Below are 12,291 nucleotides of genomic sequence, written 5' to 3' on the forward strand. Positions count from 1 at the left end.
GTGAAAATATAACAGCAGGCATTAGGAAGCTTAGCTGCAAGGGGAAATGGAACTAAAATTTGGTTATCCACTTGGTGAAGTAAGGGCTGGATGCAACAATCCTTATACGATGAGCTGTTGGGTGCTTTACAGTTGGCGTTAAAAATGTGAAAGTAAATGCAAATCCTCTGCTGCGCCAGCTAACGTTGTGCAGGCATTTGGCATTTGACACTGAAGACCTGGCAAGCGATAAAGACAAAGACAAGAGTGTTAAATTAATGATGAGCAGTCACATTTACTTACTGTACTGGATTCATTCTGTAGCACAAGCCTGTAAAAAATAAATAATTAAAATGACTGACAATAATCCATATGGAATAAGCGTATGGTGTGTGTATATATGACACATACAACTTGTATGTGTTCACACAAGTGACTCCAGAGAATGGAATTTATGAAGTTGAACATAATTTTATGAAAAAGTAAACTTGTTTGATAATATTTTTTTCTGTTTTTTAATTGCTGTCAGTCTTTTCGTGTCTCTTTTGTGTGTTGCAGTGTTATTGATTTTGCATTCCTTTTGCGTTTTGCATTCTTCCTCAGAGTCCATCTGTTTAACTCCCACACATAAACTAATCTGAGATGCTGAGACCACAAAAAGTAAGAAAAAGTAGGATGTAAACTGCCTGAAAACAAAACATTTTTCTTACAAGTTGTTGTTTTTATAAAAAATACCATTGCAGTTTTCAGACTTAAATCACTAGACTCAGACAGTATGCGCTGAAGACCTGGCACCATACAAATGACACGCCTAATATGTTTCTCCTGTAAGGTTGGGGCCAGAATATAGGCATAGTCTTCTAAGAGCTCTCTTTACACACGTCCAATATGAAAGACTTTTTTTCACATGCTCTTAGAGTGACCTCTGTTTTATGTTTTATGACCTGAGTTGTTCCTCCAATGAGTCACATTTTTCATGTTTCTTTCTCATAAACGCTACCTCCTATATTCTCTAGTAGCTGCTGCTGTTGGAGTAGGAGCTAATGCACTAATGTAATACCAAATTGTACAACCAAATACAGCCTGTTATTGTGAATCCTAATAAGACATAAAGACATAAAAGAACAGACTGTACTTTGGTCAATTAGTTAGTGGGTTGAATATGTGGGTTTTGCCCATTGCCAAATCTTTTCTGCCAGTTGTCATCTTGGAGGATAGAGTTCGCTCACAGACTGTGAAGATACAGGACTGCCACTGTTGCAGAATCTCATCTGTCTCTCTGCGTTGAGATTGCCTCCAGCGATGACAAGCCTTGTTTTTCCCAGTGAAGGAGATCCCGCCCCACAACAACTTCCACCAAAGCTATCGATGAAGCAATCAGCATAACACTCTCTATGTCTACTTCACACTTTGCTTACGGCAGTTGGATCAAAGGGTCAGAGTCTGGACTCACTGCTAAATGGTGCTAATCAGGCACCAATCAAGCACCTGATTGTCAGCACCGGGTTTCCCAGAAGCTCAAAAGAAGAGTTAATAGCAAAAAAAAGCTTTTTTTCATTGGCAGAGAAGATTTATTTTTCATGTTCAACTTTGTTGCTCAACCCGCAAATGCATTTTCCTTATAAATGTGGCACCATTCAAGGGGAAATAAACAGGCTTTCCTGGGGAATAAGATTTATTGCCAAGAAGAATTGTTACAAAGAAGTAACACAAATTTTGTTATTTTTTTGGAGGCCAGATTTAGATATGGAAAAATTGTTCATCTTGTATATATCTTTGTATATGCATATATTCATATTTGCCTCATACAGACATGTATGTAGGTATGCAGACTCTTGCCTTGCAAGTCACTGTTGCACAAAAGATTAAAATGCAAAGAAAATCTAATGAACTGGCCATGTGAAGCAGGTCGGACCCAAAAGCAGACTCGCAGGCAGGACTTAAACTCAAAAACATACAAAATAAAACTAAGCTAAACTGGAATTCTGGAACCTAACATAGGGGGAAACACACAGCCATGAATGAGGGAGAAGGAGACACTGGACTGAGGGAAACAGAGGTTTAAATGCACTCGGAATGACGAGGGAACAAAAAACACATGGGGAACCAGCTGAGACGAATTAGGCACAATGAGACAGGCAGGAAAGCAAACCTGAAAATACTAACCCAGGACACAGACTGTCAAAGTACAACAGGAAACGTGGTGAGACATAGACTGTGACAACCGGACATGGAGCACACAAACGACTGGGGAGACGATGGGACACAAAAGGGACACGGGAACGGGCAAGAGGAATAAAACACAGACACTACTAAGGAGGCAAGGAAGAGTGAGAAGGGAACACAAGGACGAGGGAACCCGAGGGAGAGAGTGAGACCTGACATGCTGGGAAACATGGACACACAAGATAGGCAGCAGGAAACATGGAATAACACACAAGGAGGGAAACAAGACAACAAGCAACAAGGCAAGCACCATAAACACAGACGCACAGGGAAGGACACAGAGGACAAAGACACAAGGGGAGCCTAAATGTACAAAAGCTAACATAGAATAAACTCAGGATTACCCAATGACCCCAAAATAAGAAACCATAATACAAAATGTCGCCAAAACAATATTATGTCCATGATGATTTCTTATGCCCAGCTCAGAAGGCATCCACTCTAAGTAAATAGATGTGTTCATGGACACCCGCAGCACGTGATAGATATTAATTATGAACAGAGCAGGGTTTTAATAGTTTTGCAAATTTCATTTGACTTCAGATTTTCAATTTTATATCAGTTTTAATTCGTTTTTACCAATTGTTTGCTAGTTTAGTTTAGTTTTTATTTTTTGAAAATCCTTAGTTTCAGTTTAGTTTTAGTCGTGTTTGCAATAATTAAGTGTAACAAAATCCCAGTTTCATCATGCTCTTCTGCTTATCCTTGGGTATGTTGCTATTCCAGCTACCAAACCCTGCACCCTGCACAGGTCGCCTGTCTGTCGCAGGGCTAACACGCAGAGACAGACAACTCACATTCCCACCTATGGGTTCTTTAAATAAATAAATAAATAAAGGCAGATGAACAACCATTGACACCAGGCAACTATAAAATGTAACGGTACAACTGTAAATGTATTAACTCTTGCAGCACCGGGTGTTCGTAATTTTGGTTCAAGTGAGTTGATACTTTTTGAAGGCAGTTGACTCACACAGTTGTGTAGATGTCCCCGTCCTGTTGTCTCGGGATGCATCACGCTGCCTTGCCTGGGGTTAGCTTCTGTTTTCTGGGGATGAGGGTTGAGTGTGCTCCCTTCTCAAGGTAAGCTAGGTTAGCCTTCTTGTGTGAGCTTTTCAAGTTCACTTTAAGGTTTGTGGGATTTTTTTCCCTTTAGAAATGTCCCTCATAATTTGTCTCTTTCCACTACAAGACACTTGCTTTATCCAAAACACAGTCATATTCAAAGTAATCCCAAATTGGACTCTGGCGCTTTCTCCCGACTTTTCCTGACATGATTCTGCGCGTGGACGGAGCAGCGACACAGACAACTCGACTAACGTGCTGCCACCTGCTGGCATAATGAGACACAGCAAGAGAAAAATCTGGAAACTAAACTTCATTTTCACCCTCGACTATGTGTGCGTACACATCAATGAAACTAAACACATTTTTGCTATAAATTCAGTTAATTTTAGTTAGTTTTGTGAACACTCATTACAGTTTTAGTTAGTTTTCCTTTTTTTGTTTTTGTTTTTATTCCCGTTAACGAAAATGTTTTTTCACTTCTAGTTTTCGTTATTTCGTTAGTTTTCGTTAACGATAATAACCTTGGAACAGAGCCATTTCTGCCTTCGTGACTTTGTACCACACCTTACCTAGTCTGGAAATTGACTTCAGATCCACTGTGCAGAATATACACTGTTCTCTGATGAAACTCAGGTCTTTGTGAAACCATGTTAGGAGGCTCTCGGCTTGCAGCTGCCAAACTGAATGGGCGGTGCCTAGTTAGGTGATTTACAACCTTGGTGTCAGGTTGTCAAGCGTTAACACTTTCAGAACCGTGGACAGCTCCAGCCAAAGGAACGATCGAAGGTTCCACCGTTCCTTCCCAACTGATGAAACCGCAGACACAGAATATTTTCATACGCCAGGCCTGACTGTAATTAATCAGCATTCATCTTTTATTTTGAGGTTCGAGTGCAAGATTCAGTTTCATAACACATTCAGAATAAAGAACATTCACAGCTGTCTCTGAATTTTCTTCAACTGGAGGAGCCACAAGGGAAAAACCGTATGAAGCGCAGACATCACACTCAGCAGACACCATTATGATTTTTTTTAAAACCAGTCAGAGATCGAGATGGCTCGGCTCCCTCTGTCTCGGCTTCTTTTTATGGTTCTTCTTACTGCCATTGAGGAACTCTGGAGCCTGACAGTGAAAGTGAGAGAAATGGTGTCATCACAGAACAGATTTATTTCCTTGTTGACTCTGGTGAAAAACAGGTGCAGGGATACCAGCTTAGTTTTTCAAAGGTGCCTCCAAGACACAACAGATGATGCTTTGTCGGTGACTCGTGGTTATAGCAGGTGCAGGATTTTCTAGGGGCATTGTGAGTGGCGGACTTATGGCTTTCAGATTTGTTTATTGAGGAAAATAACTGTTGATGAAGTTATAAACTTATTATAAAGTTCTAGTGCTCCCCACAGGGAGTCGGGAGAACCTGGAAAATAACCCAAGAACAACAGAGCTGACACTTCTGGCTTTTGCCTGCCATGGACCACTTTCCTTGTGATGTACAGAAACTCTGTGTTGAAGGAGTCCAGCGGAGCAATGTAACTATACTACAATGCCAAGCTGCTTGTCGTGGTCTGCGAGGGCAGACTGTGTGGAGAGTGTGTTTGTTGGACCCAGGTGCGGACACAGACGCAGGAGGCAAAACTTTTGCTAAGCTCAAAACGAGCCTTTAATCAGGCTGATAGAGAAGGCAAAATAACAAACCACAAACTATGGGAATGAGAAAAGTTAGAACCTAAACTGGGAGTAACTAAAGGCTATGAACGAAGACCTGGACTGAACTATGACAAAGTACTGTGGACAGACTATGAACACGACATGAAAAACTGTGAACAAGATCTCGGTACTGGCACATGAAGGTGCAGGGAAACATGACTGGAGAACGTGACTATGAACATGTCCAATACCGAATCTTGCAGGCTAGAATCCTGACGTGCAGCTAGAAATAACAGGGTGCACGAACAGACGACGCGACACGAAGACACACTGGGCTTAAATACACTGAGGAAGTCATCAAGGAATTAGAGACAGAAGGGGAACACAGCTAGAAACACTGACATAAGACAGGAACATGAACCTTCAGAGTAAAACGGGAAACAAGACGCAGACACGACAGTGAGAGACAGACTAGACACTGAACTAAACCTGCAATAAACATGAGAACACAAAACCTACGAACTAATCCCTGAACAAGAATAACTGAAACATAGATTCATCATCATCATCATCATCATCATCATCATCATCATCATCATCATCATCATCATCATCATCATCATCATCATCAGAAAAGCAAAAACACACCAAAACATAACAACTCAAAATACTGGGTCAAACTGACCCAGAACCGTGACATTGCTCTTGTATATCCTTGCTATGAAGGTTTGCAGTTACCAAAGTGGTTGCTACATAGACGAATGAGAACAGAAGTGGCCTACAGAATGAGTTATAGCCTGAGTTGGGCATTGCTGAAGGAGGCTTTGCAGTGAGGAATAAGGTCTGACACGGGGATGTAGCTCCTCTACCAGAGGACTGGTACACATTATGCACATTATTTGTTTATCTTTGTGTCTTCACTTTTTGACTACTTGATAAATGAAGAAAAATGTGTCTTCATACTCTTGAGCTGGGCCTAAGTGGGCCACAATGGTAAACTTTATTAATAGGGTAAGTGAAACAGTGACAGCTTTTAGCTGCAGCCTATACAAAATGGAACAAAAACAACACATTCTCTGACACTGTCCAAACAGAAATATAGTTTTTATAGGTTTAAGAAGAGAGTGTTGTTTCAGGGCAGATGTATCAATTGGTTTGCCTCCATGGCCACGGATCAAAAAAAGGAAAAATCAGAAGCTCTGAGCACATAAGTAGCTCTTGCTGTCTTGATGATAAAGCAAAACCTTGCTGCAGGGTGTATGGGTCAGCCTTAATGTTTGGAGACTGGTTTTGTTTTTTCTCACAAAAAGAACCTAACTATTGATAATCACAGCAAGCCTAAGGGTCTTCTTACAGTATTTCCCTCTTCTTCTAACTGGTGTTAATGCTTTGCGTGTCATGTTTTCCAATGAAGCACTGCATTTCAGTTGGAAACTTTTTTTTAAAAAAAAGTGTAGTTTTGTCTTATACGAGGAAACTTTTAGGAAAATAGGAAAGGAATTTTTATTCCTTATAAATATATCTGTGAAATATATATTTGCTGACTCGAGTACACATGCAAATCTCTTGCTTTTGTGCTTTTTTGTTAGGGGGAAATGTAAAACAATACAGCGTTTTTAAAGGTTTAATTGAATTGTAATCCAACCTCGTTTGGCCCCGTCCTTCGTAGTCCCAGACTTTTTGAAGGAGTGCGCGTGCAAACGTAAACACAGAGATCACGCTGACCAGATATATTATGCAAGTTTGGCAGTAGCTCATACTTCATATCAGCTCAATTTGTGGCCCGTTCTACAGTCATCTCTTTGAAGCGTGAGTGGTGAAGTGGTGTATCTGTGGCGGTAATTTGCCCACCCATGCTGCTGTGTGTTCAACTGTGAGGCTTTTACGTATAAATGATGCTGTGTTAGTTGACAGTGTGGCTGATGGGATGGAGCCGAGCTGTCATAACTCTTCTTTACCAGCACTTCATGAACCTTGGCAAACAGCTGACCTCTAAGGCTCTTCCTGCCTGTGAGAGCATACTCTTTGTGTGTGGTGTGCACGGGTTGTGCTGTGTTGAACGCGGCATCGTTATGAATATGGAAAGAAAGTGTAGCGGCGGTCTGGTCATTGTCATTCAAATTGCCTATTAAAGAACAGCTGATAAATGATGACTCAGAGTAAAGTAATGAACAATTGAAGGAGACGCCTGCTCCCCTCAAAGGTGAAAGCAAAACACAAATTTGACATGTTATCATCAAGCTAAATGGAAACAAGTAAATTAGAGCTAGAAGCAGGCTAAACTTATTTTCCTGTATCTTTCATTTTCAGGTAAAGATGTGCTCTGCAGACCTGTGTTGACAGCATTTTTCACTACTAGTTACTGTACAAAATAATTGCACGGTTAAAGCTGTCTGTTGAATTCCATCCCGCCTCTTATAATTCAGCTTCTGCAGGAATCTCCAGGCGTGTATCTCATCACTCAGCAGTGCCACACACTTTGGCTTCCCTCCAGTGACTACAGTTTTACCACTGCACCCCCCTGACTTAACTTTCACATACATCAACCCGCAATCAGAACTTGGCTGAGCCACCCAATGTGTTGAATTGCACAGCAGTTCCCTGTGATAAGTCCTCTAAGCCTTAGCGATGCAGATTTATGATTGAAATATGTACTGTTCAGTACAGAACAAGAACTGCAGAGTAACGTTGGACTGTATGCTTCGGCCCAACACCCTTCTTGTGTTCCATTTTTGATTTTTGCATCCTTTAGTAGCCAAAGAATAGTGTGCTTTTGTCGGCTGTCCCTGGTTTTTCATATATTCAAGCTGCAATTGCATTGAAAGGGATTTACTTTGGATTCTTTTCAGCATTCCTGTGTGGTTGTGTCATGGTCCATCCTGCTGTGACCAATGGCATGAAAAGGCACAACCGAGGCAAGACCACATTGTAAAAAGAGTCTGAGCGTCCGACCTTACTGAAGCAGCTGTCAAGGATTTGGAAAGTAAAGTTTTCTCTACAGTGTTATAGAGGAGGATTATGCCAGACCAGCACTTATTATGGACGGGGTTCAGCCTGAGAAACTTTTTCTAGGAAGAAAATAGAGTGAGGGAATGATGGAGGAAGGCAAGTGAGCTAAAGAGAGATATGGAAGGACAGCTGTTAGGGGCACACATCCTATAGAGGGGGGGAAATGTGTGTGTTTATGTTGGGGGATCATGCAGGGAGGTGAGATAATGGTAAGACGTGAGCCTCAAGGCTTAGCTGAAGAACAATCAATAGCCTGTCAGGCCTGCAAATGAAGGAGCAATACCTTCATCTTCCCCGGATGTGCAAGTTTCCGCATCTTGTCATTTTGATTTTGCTGTCCCAAAGTGAACATGCGCATGGAGCAGAGATTAAATGCTGTAATGTCTCAATTTATGCATTTAGAAAAAAATGGATGACAATTTTTGTGCTGCATGCTCTTCATAATCCTTACTTGGTGTTAAACGCAGGATGGCGCGATCCATTGAAGCACAATTTTACCCACATAAGAGCCGAAATAGACCACTTCACACTACAGTTTAGTGACTGTTTAAATAGTTTTTTAAAAATACCTCTACGCAGAGTGTAACTTTAGACTTGTCCACCAGTGCTGCATTACTTAAGCACTAGTCTTCCTTAGTGGGAGCAAAGCCATCCACAGCTCACTCGCTGATTTGTGCCAGCGCTGGCCAACGGTCCCTCAGTCCCAGCTGTGTGAGTTGTGAATGCGCCACAGCTGCGGGACTCATGAGACCCATGAGACAAATGATTATCCATTACCACACACAGCAAAGCAGTGGCTTTTCAACACCTCTTCCTGTGTTTTTTTTTAATTCAAAACAATGTTGTTTGGGTTTGTGATCCTCACTGCAAGGCCAAATATCGTCCTCCCAGTCGGCGATCCTAACCTGAACTTAAAGTGTCGTTCTTGATCTGCCTCAGCAGACAGAGAGCTGTTTGTTAGAATACCAGGGTCACTTTTTGTTCCTTGTCTGATCTTGAGGAATTTTGTCTAAATGCTATGAAAGGGCTATCTGTGTCCACAGTGGTGGTACGGTGTGTCATGTACTGCATGTTTTACAAGCTAATCTTCTTCCTTAGCAATTGCTGGAAGGATACACATCTTGCATATTGACTTGTATTCACATGCTCCACATGCTGCATACGTACACAAACACTGTAAAGGGCCACAGATGGTAAATATAACTCACAGGGTGACTGATCACATTTCAAGCCAAATGACACTCTGTTTATAGCTATAGGAACATAACTAACTTGGCTGTACGATCACTGATGACCACAAACCAGCATCTATCTCCTGAGCGTGACTCACTGTAGGAATGCTCTTCAAGTTTTATACTAAATGAATGTTGACAGCTTTCCTGTTTTCCTTTGGTTTTTTTCCATGGATGATCTTTAAAGTTGCTTGTCCAGTTGGCTGTCTGCAGTCTCCCAGGAAGAGGAAGGAGACAAGCTTATAATGATGAGGAGTAATGGTGGGACATAATTATATTTGTTATTTGCGTCACTGGAGCCCTAATTAATTCAACTCACTAATGGGAGGAACAAAACTGTCTGTTTTTGTGAGCTGCATTGCTCTTTGGGTTGTTCTTCACAGCAGTATGCACATCCAGTTTTGTTATCTGACTGGTTTCTTATCCTTTCTCCGTCCTGATGCCGCAGTAACACATTAACGTTATGCTTATTCCTCTGTCACCACTTGACTTCTTTGTGTTCTTTTCTACTGTTCTGCCTTCCCACTCAGCCTCACAGTGCTTTTCACTCTCTGTCTGACCTTAGGCCTTTTGACATTGCATCTTTCAACAGAAATTGACAACCCTGAAGGCAGTCCATTCAGTCTTGTCCTTGGCTTGAAATCTTTAATTCAATAAATGTGCTGAAATAAAAAAATAGGCTCAGAAAAGCACTGTCGTAACGATATATTGTAGATTCCATTCCAAGTATGCCTAACCCCAAAATAATATGTGGATTTTAAGTCTGATTAATAGGGCTTTGTTACAAAGGCTGCAAGCCCTATGTGGCCAAACAGTATATGAACAGTGCCCACAAATATGTTGTAAACCAGACATGCCACAAAAACTACTTTGGATACTTTTTTTTTAATTATTCCAAGAATAAATGGAATTAAAAGTGATGATAATAATATAATAGTAATAGAAGTACACGCACCAAAGAACTGAAGATAGAGAACGTCTTTGCTTATGTCTTACTTAAAGCTCATGTTGTTTCTCATATTGCTTTTTTCATGTATTTATTTCCTTAGTGCAAACTTTCTAACCACTCAAAAGCTGCACCGGCAGCATAATGCTTGTTGAGGAATGAATTTATCTCCAGACTACAGTACCCACATGTTTAACATGCAGCTTTCAAACCAAGTCTATGTGGACTGAGATAAAACTCAAACTATCCTTACGATTTGTGTCTGTGTGTGTTTGTAGAAAGCACGGCATTGCCATACAGACGTTCTATTGGCAAAAGCCTGGGTCATTGTCCTTCATCGAGCTTATGCAGTACTTTTTACACCATACAGAGGGAAACTTTGGCTGCCATTCTTCAAAAAAATGGAAATGAAAATAGCAGCCGTGCCCCCGTAAGTCATCCTGTGGGAAGAAAAGTGACCCCTCTTGTGTGAGATTGATGCGCTAAATCAGATTGCAGACGCCTGCTGCTCCTCTTACCTGAAGGTGCTCACGGAGGACCATCATTCACACTGGAGTGCAAGCGCTTTGATATTCTGTGTACCTTCCTTTGGTTTTTCAGCTTTGTGTGCGTGTGTGTTTTTTGTGTTTGATCTCAGTAGTGCGGTAGACAAACATAGCGCTGAGAGGTGTATTCAGTAGTTGCGTTCGTATAACACGGGCAGGCACATTTACTTTTAAGACTTGTCCACTCACCTTGACATGCTTCTCCCATTTAGTTTGAGGTTCAGATTGAGAAACTGTGTTCTGTCAGGTCTTTCAAGGTCACCTGCCTAGGGCTCACTCATTTAAGTGAGTCTTAGGCCAGCTGGTCCGCTATTCTATAAAATCACAGAGCAACAACTGGAGTGTGCTCCTGAGTAGCCTGCTGTAAACACACGCTCCCTGAGGTTGTGTTGTCAACCCTCTTCAGATTTAATAACAACTCCAGGCTGGTTTTTGCAGATGCAAGAAAAGTTAATTCCTTTTCTTTTTTTTCTTAAATATGTGTTTTATTATTTGAATGAGTTTGTTTGCATGGGACATTTCAATTTATTGGCTTGAGTAAAAACGAGGTAAGGAATACAAACCTGACTCACTTTTTTTCTTTTTTTTTTTTTTTACAGATATTTGACCTGCCCAGCCAGCAGCACAGTCTGTGTCCTTTCCTAATTCTCACCCTCCTCAGAAAGGTAAGATTTCCTTTTTCACCTGTAGCACCTCCACCTTCCATCTCCTACGACAGTCTGTTAAACTTGCAGCAAAATAAAATGTAGAGCTTCTAATTTCCTAGGTGGTTTCAGTAGCTCGCCTCCTTTAGCATCTCCTGTGTAATATTCTGTTTATTAAACAAAGACTTCGAAGCTTTTACCTCACATAAATCTGCATTTCTTAAATGTCATCAACTCCATGCCCAGAGCTGATTACAATCCAGATGCAACAACAAGGCTGATAATCTTTTCCAGCTTACAGTAGAAACTGAAAGTCGTGAGGTTGAATCTATGTGTAACTGAAGGGGCCACACTGATAACTCCCTCCTGCACCTTGCTTCAAAGAGAATCCCAGCTTAAAGGGGCTAACTAAAATTAGCCAGGCAACAGATAACCTGTGCCTTGAGATCAAAGAGAGGCTGAACTGTCAGGCTCTTTGGCGGCGCCTGTGGTGGCAGAGCTTTAAAAGGAGGAATGCAGAGAGACACAGAGATGGGCACAAAGTGAAGTAGGCTCCAGAGCTATTCATGCAAGGGGATGAGTGTTCAGGAGATCCAGTATCGACATGTAAAGTTCCACAGCAGGAGATCGTTCATGGAGGTTTTGGACTGAAGGGTCAAGGTTTTGTGGGTTGCACATCACGCTCTTCTCAGACAGTGCATCTGCTACGCAGAAGTCTGAGCATCCTGGCTTTGCATTCAGCAGGGTCTTTGATCACATGTGTTCATATGTTTGTAAGTGAGTGGGAGACAGCTTTATTCTAGAGTAATGCTGCTCTGTACTCTGCCACGTCCTCAGATTGTTTCTGGAAGCGTTTCCATTACCAGGAGGATGTGTATATATTTCATGGAACTAACATCCATTATTATTGTATTGTATATACAGATGTGTGTGTGTGTGTGTGTGTGTGTGTGTGTGTGTGTGTGTGTGTGTGTGTGTGTGTGTGTGTGTGTGTGTG

General features: G+C 41.5%; 1 protein-coding gene across 2 annotated transcripts in view; it reads left to right on the plus strand.

The window, feature by feature from the left end:
• tspan9a (tetraspanin 9a) overlaps positions 1–12,291 on the plus strand; it is a 192,921-nt gene that overhangs the window by 37,178 nt on the left and 143,452 nt on the right. For both annotated transcript variants that reach the window (XM_005930348.2, XM_042224080.1), the window contains exon 2: positions 11,250–11,315. The gene's annotated coding sequence lies outside the window, so the exon portion shown is untranslated. The remainder of the gene's footprint in view (positions 1–11,249; positions 11,316–12,291) is intronic.

This window comes from Haplochromis burtoni, unplaced genomic scaffold (assembly GCF_018398535.1).
Source record: "Haplochromis burtoni strain Fernald_Lab_line unplaced genomic scaffold, NCSU_Asbu1 Contig_127, whole genome shotgun sequence".
NCBI lineage: Eukaryota > Metazoa > Chordata > Actinopteri > Cichliformes > Cichlidae > Haplochromis > Haplochromis burtoni.